A 14,875-nucleotide genomic window follows, 5' to 3' on the forward strand; every position below is an offset into this window, starting at 1 on the left:
AAGTCATTTAAATGGTGTTGTATTATATGTTCGTAACAAATGCATGTCCTTTAAACAAACTATTGACTGAATTTTTTTGGAAAAGCTATATTAATAAGAACACCAAAAAAGCCCAAATTGGGCATACAAAGTAAGGCTAGCCCGCAAGAAGCAGGCCAACATGAAAAAAAAAAAAAAAAAAAAAAAAAAAAGCCTGAAACAAAAACATGAAGAATAAACATGAAGAAACACCGATTATAGTGCAAGTGTTTCACACGTAACGAATCAATTTTGTTTATTTTTTTATTCCAAATTATGACTTTAACCCTTGGCCAATTAGTTTATAAAAGGTATAGAACCAAAAGTTAATATACATTAGTTCCTTCCCTAAAACAATATTGTAATGTGTTATATTTCCATGTTCATACAAAAGTCGTGAACACGTTGATACGAGTAATAAATTGTACTAGTGAAATAACCCGTGGAATCACGGGTTTGTTTAAACAAAACAGTTTAATGATAGGTATTGAGTGAACGTAAATGCTAAAGTTATTTAGTTTTATAACCCGTGGAACCACATAATCCAACTAAGAAACTCGTCAGCTGAACATTTCATCAAACATCTAAAATGCATATTTAACAATCCACATCCAATCATAAGAGATAATATTGATTGTAATTTTATTTAAAAGTGTAAATCAAAATATAAATGTAGAATTGGTTTCATTGAGGCTAACTTTTATATCTTCTCGTACTCAATTCAAAATAATTAATTAAAATAATTTAACTATTTAATTTTAATAATTAAAATAATTATTAATAAGATTTAATAATAATAATTAATTAATAAGATTTAATTTTAATTCAAAATTATTTAAATTAATGACATCACCCACCATGATTAGTTTTTTTTCTTTTTCTTTTTGATTTTTTCTTAACAAAGAAATTAGCCTAATAATAACATCATCATTTTAGCAATATAATAGAAACTATAGATAGATTTTAGGTTCAAATGTAGAGTATAACAACCGTAAAAAAAAATAAAAATAAATAAATCTTATGTTTAATAAGGTATCGGCTAGCAAAAAGAAATAGGGGATAAACTTAAACTTAGTCAAATCCTCATCCTAATCTATTTCTAACTTCTTAAACTAACCCTAATCTCAATCCTTCTCCCAAGCTTATCCCTTAGCAATCCTAGTATGATCATGATTCTAAAACCATACTATAAAAGGAACCCCTAGGCTCTCCATTATGTGCATCACAATCAAAACCCAAAATCCCTCTCTCTTGTGTGTTTCGGCTCAAACCAACACCACCATACCCATCACCTTTCGTAAAGTTACGTCAAGTTACGCAAAATTACGCGAAGTTGCGCCAACCAAACTTGAACCAACCGAATTTTCGCAAACTTGCGTCAAGTTGCGTCAAGTTGCGCGAAGTTGCACAAAATTGCATAAACCAAACTTGGGTAAACTTGCGCAAAGTTACGTCAAGTTCCGTTAAGTTGCGACAAGTTGCGTCAAGTTGAGCTGAGTTGCGCGGACTTGCGTGAACCAAACTTGCGCAAAGTTACGTCAAGTTACGTCAAGTTTCATCAAGTTGCGGCAAGTTGCGCCAAGTTGCGTCAGGTTACGGCAAGTTACGTCAAGTTACGGCATGTTACAGCAAGTTCCGGCAAGTTGCGCGAAGTTGCCCCAAGTTGCGTCAAGGTGCAGCAAATAAAGATAAAGATGAACCATGATAATATGAATCATCAATAAAAGAAGACCCAGGTTCGGCAGAACCTACATAACAGCAAAAACACATAAAGAAACACTAATACCAATAACATTGTTAAAATTCATACAATAAGAATATAGAACAACTTAATGTAATATCGTTACTTACAACAATCGGACTGAACAACTTGTAAAAATAAATACTCTTTAGTTGAATAAATTATGACCCAAAATATTGAATGTATTTGTTAGAAGCCACATATAGGATTAGAGATTATAGCAATGACTAAAATGTATGCCATTCGAATAACATCTAAGGCACTCCTCGTACCAAAAGACAACCCTACAATAAGTACAATTGAAGTTACATTCACTTATATATTAGTTAAAACGGGACACCCCTATATAATAAAATAAAAAATGAGCACCTAGAAACTGTTAACGCTATACTGCAAGTGTTGTTTGTTTTCCTGTCTGCAGACCTTATTATGTCTTATGTCTGCGCGGAGGCAGACGTTTTTACTGCAGACAGTTTGTTTTTCTGAAGACATAAGATAAAATAATGTCTTATTATGTCTGTAGCCTCGCAGACTTAGAAATGTGCTTCTAAGTGCTGCAGACAGAATTAAGTTATGTTGCAGACATAAAAACAAACAGTCTTCATTATTCAGCATAAAGACCTTCAGACCACATCTTCTTAACAGACATGGTCCGCAGATCTTCAGGCAAAAACATCTTAAAAAACAAACAGCACGTTAGTAGAGGGATGTGTGTGACTTCTATCAACTCTAGAGGGGCAATGAGATCGAGAACCTTTTTATAGGTAAATTTCATTCTCATAAGAAAATTTGAATTATATTATATGAAAAGTCAATCACTGCTAAAATAATGTGTATAGCAGCTATAGAATTGGAAAGTAGGAATACCTATGTATATCCATTTCTTTTTAGGCATGAAACGACACACGTCATTGGCTCTTTAAGCAAAAAAAAAAAAAAAAAAAAAAAAAAAAACACTATTTTATTCAAAGAAGAAAAGCTTAGGTCTGGTTCATTGACTGTTTAGAGAGTAATAGCCTCAAGAGAGAAAAGAGAACTGGGAATATAATTGCAAGTATCCTCTCGATAACATGAAACGAACTTCCTGCAAAACCCCAATGACATGAGGATCAAGTAGTAAGTTTAAATTCAGAAGAGCTCACTACCTTTCATGAAGTCAAATAAGGCAGCAGATTAGCATAGCCATGCTTTGAGAACCGAATAAAATTGAAATATGTAGGAACATGGCAACTCGTAAACCATGGAATATCAACCCCTGCCTTCTGGAATAATGGATCTGGATTTCAATAACAATTGAAACACGGTCAACTATTAACTCTAGTCTAATTTTTTATATTGAAAGCCTATCAAGTGAAGACACAAAAATCATTACAAACTATTAAGATAAAAATATTAACTCTTGCTATGCTTTCAATTGAGTCAAAAATATTATGTTAGTTTATCTACTCTCTACAATGAAACATATCATATGGTTGAAAGTTGTGGAACGAATTTATGGTGCATATAACCATGTATTTCTATTTTACTGAACAACTCACATGAACATTGTAATGATATCGTTTTAATCGTGCACATTTTGTTACATTCTATAGAGGTCTGGTAGCATAATAAGAACACAAACCATTTGACCCATAATACTTTTTTGAACAGCCTGGTCCATTATGCTCTTCGCCTTCCATAGTCGGATGAGCATAATAGTTGCCTCCTTGGAGAACAAAATGTGGTAGCTCCAATGAACAAAGTGCACTGCAAGCATAATAGTTGAATAAACACCTTGATGTACGAAGTTTAGGAAGCTACAAACATAAAATCGTTAACCTTACACTTATTATTTATATCGCTTCTATTATTATGCTATGTGTTGATGATGTTAATGACAGGTAGTAACAAATTTGTTTGATAAAATATGTTCAACGATTTGGGTGGCTTTATGATTTTACTTCATAACTAGCCGTTAAATACAAAATCCCCTACAAAACTATTAAGTACCTTCGCAATTGTCCACACAGAAACAATGGTAATCAAGGAAAATTCAATCTGCTCGAAATAAACAACGCAAAAGGAGCAACCCACTGAAATAACCACTTTTACCATCAACTACAAAAAAAAAAAAAAAAAAAAAAAAAAAAAAAAAAAAAAAAAAAAACAATAATAATTTAAGATGCAAGTGAAGAATAGGGTTACCAAACACATATACAGAACGAAACTCGAATAAGTAACAGAGAATTGCATTACATGAATCAATTACTTCCCTGCATTTTCATCCTTCAAACACACCCATCTAAATAACCATAACCACTTCCTATATTTTCAAAGTAAAAAACAATAAGCAAAATAGTTATATAATGACAAATAATGAAACAACCCATCAGCCTAATATAGTTACATACATTCAACATCTTTCAATATACAATGATATTGTAATCACTGCACTAATAAAGTAATAAGCCTTGTGAAAAACGTTAACCTCTTCGTAACAAGTGATGGGAAAACAGACCAATTTCTGAAACCCTTGAATATGGTTATGTTTCATCGAATACTTGAACCAAAAATAAATGAAAGGTTTATATTAACGACATCACTATGCTAGAAATGTAGCATATTATATCAGATTGTTTGAGGTTATTAGGCACATTCATAAGCAGGTCATCTTAATATTTTGTTCTATAAGAAAGTACTATGCATATTGTAGCGGATCCTTATCGTGTACAGTGTTTGTAAAGGCGTGAATGTATTAAAGTTTTCCATTCCATAGTTCATCTTGATTGATTGTTTACTACTGTATGAAAGTTTGTATGTGTCGTTTTATAAATCAATGTTGGCTGCCATCCTAGCTTTTGACTTTCTATTATTTATCTGAGGTTTTTCTTTAGCCCACTTGTAATGGTAGGGGGCGTGGGTTAGTGGTGTGAGTTTTTTTTTGTACTTTTTTATTACTAGGAAGAGTGGGTTTTTTGTGTGGAGTAGTGGTGGTGTGGATTTTTGGTGTAAGTTGTTTGGAGAATGCTGAAGTGGCTTTTAATTTCTAGTTTTTGTATTATAAGTAATATAATATAATTAATATTATTTTGGATTTAACAATAATAATCACTTAATTAATACACTTTTGTTTGCTGCTAGTAGTTTCGAAGAGTGATTAATATGATGAGTTATTAAAAGATAAGGGTTTAAATGTACTTTTATACAATTTACAAGGGTACTAGTGAAATATATGAACAAAATAATACTCCGTACAAATTTGGTCGTCTCCTTCATCCTTTCCCTGCAACACCCTAAACTTCCATTTTAAACCTAGATTTATATAATCCAAAAATTCGACTATAGGTCATCAAATTGAAGCACCAATCTTTGAGTGACAAGTGGTCAAAATCAAAAGCAACACCTGTTACTTGAGCCGTTGGTTGGCAACGAACCCCCCATTTTTTTTTGTTGAACCAACGCCGCAATACGGTCCATTGGGGCGTGGGTTGGTCGCCACATCGAATCCCACGGGCGTGCCATTCCTCCGATACAACTAGTCTTATAGTTAGGGGAATTTGTTTAAGAACTTGGAGTCTTGGACTACTTAATGAACTTTAAAATGTCCATTTAGTTGATCCATTAGTAGTCCATTATTAGTATTCCGCCTGCCGCCTGAGGCGATTGAGCATGATGTCCTAATAAACAAATGAACTATTTCATACAAAATATCCAACTAAAGAACATACAAATATAGATATAGATAATTGATTATAGAAAAACACACAAATGTTTGTGGACCAACCCAATCTGACAGTGACCGATTTGACATAAGATGAAATACAAGTGATCATGCATATATTTTCTATGGGGTCAATATGCATGTTCAATACGTTTAAAGGGGGGTTTAAGGATCTTAGAACTTAGCTCTCCGGTCCGGCTACCGTGAATAACCCTGGCCGTCATGATGATGTCGGCGGGGTGGCTAAGTGATTAAGTCCACCTTCGATAACGGTCGTTGATCAGAAGGCCCCAGATAAGGTTGTAGGTGCTAGTTAATAAGGAACTAACATGTAAACCTTGAGAAGATGAAAGATGATGCTGGTTACGTAAGATGTGTAGTATATGACGATTACGTAACAGGATGGATCCCTAGAATGATAATTAGGGTTAGTATATATAGGCAAACCCTAATTCTAGAACCATCCAAAATAATAATGATCTCTTCCATAACAAACTCTCCCGAATCACGGATGTAATTATGGAAAAGATATCAACTTGATGACCAAGTAACCGCCGTACCGCATGCCACATACCGCATACAAAGTACACGCAAACGCATGCTAGCGATTGCCCGCGTACGTATAGAATGCGCATGCGGGTTGCGGTATCATTATGTCCTCCCAGTTTGATGGTATATGACGTGAGATGACCCGTCCCAATCCGTAAGGACGAATACAATAACATATGATTACATCGCGAGGTATTTGACCTCTATATGATACATTTTACAAACATTGCATTCGTTTTAAAAGAAAAGCTTTCATTTACATCGAAAGTTGACAGACATGCATACCATTTCATAATATCCAAACTATAAATGACCTAATCTGTCATCTACTTAAATATAATCTTTAATGAACTTCAACGACTCGAATGCAACGTCTTTTGAAATATGTCATGAATGACTCCAAGTAATATCTTTAAAATCAGCTAATGCACAGCGGAAGATCTCTTTCAAACCTGAGAATAAACATGCTTTCAAGTGTCAACCAAAAGGTTGGTGAGTTCATTAGTTTATCATAATCATTTATTTTCATCATTTTTATAGACCACAAGAATTTCAATTCCAGTTCTCTTAAATATACGTCCCATGCATAGAGACAAAAATAATCATTCATATGGTGAACACCTGGTAACCGACATTAACTAGATACATATAAGAATATCCCCTATCATTCCGGGATCCTCCTTCGGACATGATATAAATTTCGAAGTACTAAAGCATCCGGTACTTTGGATGGGGTTTGTTAGGCCCAATAGATCTATCTTTAGGATTCGCGTCAATTAGGGTGTCTGTTCCCTAATTCTTAGATTACCAGACTTAATAAAAAGGGGCATATTCGATTTCGACAATTCAACCATATAATGTAGTTTTGATTACTTGTGTCTATTTCGTAAAACATTTATAAAAGTTGCGCATGTATTCTCAGCCCAAAAATATAAAGGGTAAAAAGGCAAATGAAACTCACCATACTGTATTTTGTAGTAAAAATACATATAACATCATTGAACAAGTGTAGGGTTGGCCTCGGATTCACGAACCTATAGTAATTATATATATTTATGTATTTGTCAATATTTGTCTAATAAATTAGGCCAAGTCATAGTGTACCACAATCTAATGCTCGAGACTAATGTGCAAAAGTCAAAGGTTAAAGTAAAAACGAGGTCGCATGCAAAAATACAATAACTTATACAAAAATGATTTTTCGGTCAAACATGACTAAACGGCCACTTCAGCGATTTTTAGAAAAATTATCGGAACTCCGATTGATAAACGGCCAAAGATAAAAGTTACACATTACCAAAAAGATTAAGCATTAATTTTTACAGAAGTAAACTAAACCTAGACAACTCGTAGTTGCCAACGCGGTTTCGGCGTTTCAAAGTTAATTTTTCAGCTTTAATAAATTTACAAAAGTGACCGAGTAGCCTACTTTGGAGATTTTTAGAAAATTCCTCGAAACTCGGATTGACAAACGGTCAAAGCCTTCAAATTCTCGTTACCACAAAGATATAACATGATTTTTGGCAAAAGTAAACACACATCAGGTCGACCATGACAACTGATACAAAACTGACATTTTTAACAAAAAAGTTTCAGCTCTTTTTAGAATTTTAAAATGTGACCCAACAGTCAACTTTGACGATTTATAGAAAAATCGTCGAGACTCGAATTGACAATTGACTAGAGTGGTTTGTTAGACCTTACAGCAAAGAATTCAGTGGTATTTTTGTTTTAATCTGAAACAACGCAGATAAGCGAGAATTTCAGTTTCCGTATCGACGTTTCATCAAAATTTACAAAACTTCTTTTATCCATAACTTGACAACCGTTCAACGAAACGAGACGTGCTTTATATGAAAATTCATCTACTCGACGAGTAGAATCCAAATAACCACTTTTTATTACCCAGAAAATTAGTTCACTAATTATTATCAGCAATTTTAATTACGAAATTAATTGTTTAATTCATAACTTTCTAACCGTTCATCGAATCCATTCGATATCTAAATGAAAAGTTCTTAATTTTTCGCTAGCTTTCCAATGACATGCATATCTTATACCTTATTTCATCCCTAGTATAACAACCTTTAAGATTCAACATAACCTATCTAAGGGCAATATCAAATGTACAAATATGCATAATCCTAATTTCTCGAGCACTAGTCAGGGATACACTATTAGTATGTAAAAATTAAATTATGAGTACTCACATATCAATATTGAGATTCAATATTGCAGGAAGGTACGTAGACGTAACGGAGATGATAAACACTAAATTGACCTCATGAGCATATCCATGAACCATACCCATCACCTCCATAGCTATAACCCATAATTTCCTTAGCCCTATCCTACTCGAACCCAGTTTTGAAATTACTCGTTCATGACATCGTCGTAGTATTTTATGTAATACTACTAATAATATCGCTTCTTAGTACTACTAATACTAAAAATAATAAAATTAATAATCTTAATAATAATAATAATATAAACATACATATCCTACACAGAGATAGATAGAATATGAATGAAAATGGAACCCATGCGTTTTATAAGACCTTTCCCCCAATCATACCTCAATAATTTCATGGGACCGCATGAAGGGAGGTTTACAGCTCATATACACTTGTAGATTTTACCGACACTGGTTCCTTTACACATATTATATAATAATAATATAATTATAATAGTATAATAAATAAAAAATAAATAAAAACGTGTAATGTAGTGTGAAAAGTGTTACTACCTAATGATCCGTGAAAAGAAAACAATTACATACCTTTTTAGTTTAATAATATTATTATATATAAATATATATTTAATTTATATGATTAATTATATATTATATTATATTCACGTTCATGGTAAAAATATAATTTTTACAAAAATGACACGGTCGTGGTCTCACGACTCATGTACCACTTTCGGTTTTTCGGGCGCACTTTCGTACATTTAGAAAACTAGCCTTTTACATTACGTGACGTGTACCTTTTACAAAAATTAGACTTACTCAACAATAAATTACCTTTATAAAAATATAACTTATAAAATTGAGCGTTGTGGTCATTTCCTTCTATAAATTAAAGTCTCGTTTTGTCAAAATATTTTATTTTAAATTAAACATATTGTGACACGTACCTTTATTAATAACTAGACTTAAATTAAATAAAAACTAACCCACTCAGAGTGTAACTTAATCTTTTGAGTGTTTTGGTCATTTACTTTTATAAATCGTAGTCTCGTTATTTATCAAAGCAAATTTATTAATATTAGTGTAAATCAAAATGTTTCAATGATTAATTAAGATATCAAAATATATACCTAATATGTAGGTTTGTTATATTTATTTAATAATACAATAATTAGATTTTTCCAAAACTAATAATAGTTTAAAAGTTTATTTTAAATTCGTTTAGAAAAGCTTATAACACGTAACGTTTACACTTTAAAACTTATGTCGATATAATTCATTTATGCGCCAACGTTTTCCTTAAACTTTCTAAATAAAAAAATTTAATATCGATCGAATCAAATAACCAGGTTCTATTATATCGAAAAACGTTTTCGTACGTTTGAAAATAATTCAAACTAATATTATAGAATTCATTTCTCCACTAGCTTTTGTCTAACTCCCAATAAGTGATACTTTGTTCTTACTTGTAAATCACTTTACCATTTATTCCGAATACCGTTAAAAAAGTAAGGGTTTCCTAATTCAAAGTGGACCTCATAACAGAGACTCATAATCAAAGTTCAATGTATCCGATAATTCAATCATTTGATATTATCTTTTAATCTCGTCGATAAACTTACATCGAACAAATACGTTCATGTAAAGTATTATTCATTCAATACCTTGATAGCATTTCCAAATTCATAAAAAAAATAGATTTCATATCTTATATTCATAATAACTAATCCGTTCAATGTTTCATTAATATAACTCAATTTAAAATCAGACATATGTATATGTATATGTATATATTTATTTACACATAATTGTTCGTGAATCATTTGGCATGGTCAAAGGATATTTGATTACAGAATATAGTTTCAAAACTTTCGAGACTCAACATTACAGATTTTGCTTATCGTGTCGGATATATATAAAGATTAAAGTTTAAATTTGATCGGAAATTTCCGGGTCATCACATTACCTACCCGTTAAAAGAAATTTCGTCCCGAAATTTGATCGAGGTCGTCATGGCTAACTAATAAAATGTTTTCATGACGAATATGAATCGATAATAGAGTTTTATCATAATTGAGTGATATAGATAAAACGATTTGTTTTTGTGAAGAGCACGAATGAAGCTATCACCTAAGAGTGAAAATGAATAAATGCAGGTTTGACCTAACAGGTGGCGTAGTCAAGATTGATTTCCGAAATTTAAGGAATTTAGAAGAAGATCTCCATAATAAGATTTGATTCGTCGGTAATTAAGGAGATTAGGATCCTCTTTGGTTATACGCGATAATCTGCTTTGATTGCTCTGTCTATAAATCCACCCCCTTCGTTTCCTTACAACTCACACCTTCTATTATTTCTTCCTCAATTCATACTTTAAAGTATTCATTAATATGCTCCATCCCATCCTGATCCTTGATATCCTCTTAACTTTCATATCTGTCATTCTTCTTTTTAATCTTCCACCGGAGGAATCTATTTACTTCTACTATACTCTTGGGTTTATAGTTTTTCTAGTCCTCCCGTGTCTTTATATTGCTATTTGCATTGACATCTACGGTTTATAATTTACGGGTGATTGTTGGGTTTTATACCTTCCCTTATACTTCGATGTCCCTGCTTCTGTCTTCTACAATCATTGTCATCCATAGTTAATGCTCCCTTCTATTTGTTGCGATCTATACTCCAATTTCTGTTTCGGAGCTTTGTCCTTTCGTTTCTTCTTCTTGCGATTAAATAGCTCTTGTAATGGTCCAGAATTCGTAGGTATGGATTTCAGAATGAACACAGTAATTGTTCTAAGAAGGATAGGGTAATGGTAAATCCTGATTTGTTAAATTACCAGAATACCCTAAAAAAAAGACCGAATCATCAAGAAATATTTTCTTGATATATTTAGAGATTTGATAGAATGTAAGAGTCGTGTAAATGGTACATGATGACGGTATGTCCTGTGAATCATCACATCCATTAGAAACTTAGCATGAATTACCGTAATATAATGACGTTGATCAAGTGTCATTATATTATACTAACTCATGTATCAGTTCCCAACACTACTTCAAAAACATTCATATTCGAATTTTTTTCAGAATTTAGAAACTAACACTGTTTCTTTTATGTTGCAGATATTACGGAGAGATAAATGATACTTGATAAGAATAGTTGTGAAAATATCTCCAAAGATATGGAGAATATGTATAATGGAAGATACGAAGATATCTTATAACATTTAAGATATGATGATGAAGAAGAATATCTGTCTGTGAAGGTTTAGAATAAGAAGTAAGGTGTTTGCTAACGAGTTCAGCAGGCACTGATTTATTTAGATCCTTTGAAGGCAGATTCAGTCTCTATGATTTGTCCACGGCTTCCCTCATACTTTGCTCAATCCGTTTTTCAGTACCAAATCCTTTCTTTTTCTGAGCTTTACCAACTCACTATCTTTTATCATCAAAATTTTGACCGTTTAAACCTTCTACCATTTTTATGTTTCCTCTGCATTTAATGCTATAATATCTGAATCTCTGGTTATCAATCCGAGGTGGGTTCAGAAGAATCGTGTTTCAGATGATTAAACGCTGGTGGTAATATGGTGGAATATGAAAGGTTCCCCAGTAATAATGACGAAAGAGCAACGTATCTATCGGGGTTATAATAAGACTAGTCCGACTGAGAAATCGAAATTTACTTGCTGGAGCTGTGACAAAATTGGCTACTTTGAAAAGAAATCGAAGTGTTGTTTTTGCTAATAAATGCTAAAGAATTCGACGAGGGTACGTGTTAAACTACGACTTTGGTTTCGAGAGCTTTTCAGGTACAAGACTTCGGATAATGTGTGGTTGGATCATCATCTCGATTGTTCAATGTTTGAAGTGTCTTCCAGGATTTCGAAGGGTTTTAAATACAGATTGTCATAGTCAATATCCAAATGATAAAATCGTCCTGATTCCCGAATGAATTTCATCTATTTCTGAGTGTTACGAATAAAAGTGATGTTCTGTCACAGTTTTGAATTCAAAGTATGACTTTGATAGATGTAGGAATTCTAAGAGTGATGTCTTCTGTTAAATCTTGACTTGGATTTTTTTGATTTGTCAAAATTAGAATATGTAATCAAATTTGGATGAGAATAGTTATTTTGATTTTTACGAAAGAATGTATATTGTTGAGAGAGTAGTGAATACAGTTGGTGATTGCTGAATCAGATTCAAAGAATGTAACATATTAATTGTGAATTTAGACATCTCTCGGGTATTACCTACCCGTTAAAAAAATTCACAAATAATGTTTTGAATAAGAATTTTCATTACAGTCCTTATGAAAATATATGTGAATATATTTTCTTCAGATGTAATACAGATTCAATGAGTTTAAATCATACTAAGCTCATTTGATTTTCAGATTGAATTAGAAATGAATTTTTTTTTTTTTTTTTTTTTTTTTTTTTTCTAAAACATTAGAGATTTCATAATCTTTGCGGAGTATTTCACTAATGTAGTCAATACTTCAATATTTATTCTTATTGATATTCTTCAGTGAAGGATGTTGACGCTTGAAGAATTCTTGCGAACTTTGCAAAGTACGATTGATGTTTTCTAGAAAGTTTCGAGTGCATCGAAGATGAAAGTGTAAAATCAAACATGTTATTGAATGATACACTTGACTTATTATGAGACGGAATTCATTGAATTGAAGCAGAGATTGTGGTTAACAATGATGAAATTGTTAACGAATAATGTACATCATAGCATATTAGTAATATGAATTAACCGGATAGTTAAGTTCCATACATAATAGCTTAGTACAGAAAGATTTATTATGGTTAAATTTTTTTTTTTTTTTATATATATATATATAGGATATACATATAAATTCTTTGGAGGAACTGAGTTAATACTTCATAACTCGTTGATATAATATACTCGTTATTAATTCGTAATGATTTCCACAGTGATTCTTGAACTGGCGAAGCTTGTGAGGTTGGAGGTGTTGACGATTCTCACTATGTTGACAGCATTTGACTGTGTTGGTGAGGCTATTGGTACTGCTGATGTTGTTGGTAAAACAAGTCTAGCTTGTACCTTACGCACTAGTCTTGTTAGGGTTTCGGTTCTTCTCTCTATCATCTCTGTCCACTCATCTAGTTTTTGGTTAAGGCTGAGATAGATAATCTCTAAAACTTTAGAGATTACATAATCACCACAGAATGTTTCTCCGATGAAGTTATGAATCAATACTTCATCATTTGTTGTTGTTGGTACTCCTTGGTATCTTTGGTGCGTGTGACGTTGATATCATATATATAGATTGGGATATTGAGGTGTGTGATGCATATGTGATTGTTGGTGGTGGTAATGATCCTGTTGTTGATGGTGGTGTTGTTGATGCCGGTGATGCTGCTGGTGCTTAGGGTATTGAGGCTTGCGATGTTGATGTTACTGGCGGTACTGATTATGCTGCTGGTGCTGCTGATGGTGTTTGTAATCCTTGCACCATAAGCTCCAAAGCCGTCACACGAGCACGAAGTTCGTTAACTTCTGCTAGTATACCGGGATGATTGTTGGTTGGGATGAGCGGATAAATAAAATCTAGAATTTGATGTAGTATATAATCGTGACGAGATACTCTGGAAATGAGAGAGAAAATGGTTTCACGAACAGGTTCGCCGGTAAGTGCTTCAGTTTCATCGCCAAGAGGGTAATGTGGTGGATGGAAAGGATCACCTTCTTCTTGTCTCCAATAATTGAGGAGGCTACGAACCCATCCCCATTTCATCCAGAATAGATGATGACTGATTGGTTGATCTGTTCCGGTCACACTATTTTCGGAGCTCGAATGGAAATCCATATCGACATAGCTATCGAAATCTGAGGAGTTCGAACTGGTTGAGGGATCCATCTTGTATGATTAGGGAAAGAATTTTGTTATGAAATAGATTATAGGAATTAGATTTGATATTCTTCAATACATAATTTACATATGTATATATATTATCAAAATCCCATAAATTACGGAAGAAACTTTGAAAGATGTCAGTCAAAGTTCACAGTAACAGATATGCCAGGATAAGATTTCGTCTATACACTATTATGCAATAAATGCAAGAAAACGCGTATAGACTAAAGAATGATAATCAGGTAATTTCCTAAGGATGGTAGGTAGATGATTTCCGACTAAATGATAAGCAAAACTTTTGACATGCAGACACGGTCGAAGTCCAGACTCACTAATGCATCTAAACAACTATCAGTTAGACACACTAATGCAAGACCTGGTTCGCTAAGACCACCGCTCTGATACCACATGAGATGACCCGTCCCAATCCGTAAGGACGAATACAATAACATATGATTACATCGCGAGGTATTTGACCTCTATATGATACATTTTACAAACATTGCATTCGTTTTAAAAGAAAAGCTTTCATTTACATCGAAAGTTGACAGGCATGCATACCATTTCATAATATCCAAACTATAAATGACCTAATCTGTCATCTACTTAAATATAATCTTTAATGAACTTCAACGACTCGAATGCAACGTCTTTTGAAATATGTCATGAATGACTCCAAGTAATATCTTTAAAATCAGCTAATGCACAGCGGAAGATCTCTTTCAAACCTGAGAATAAACATGCTTTCAAGTGTCAACCAAAAGGTTGGTGAGTTCATTAG

Source organism: Rutidosis leptorrhynchoides, chromosome 3 (assembly GCF_046630445.1).
Source record: "Rutidosis leptorrhynchoides isolate AG116_Rl617_1_P2 chromosome 3, CSIRO_AGI_Rlap_v1, whole genome shotgun sequence".
NCBI classification, from domain to species: Eukaryota; Viridiplantae; Streptophyta; class Magnoliopsida; order Asterales; family Asteraceae; genus Rutidosis; species Rutidosis leptorrhynchoides.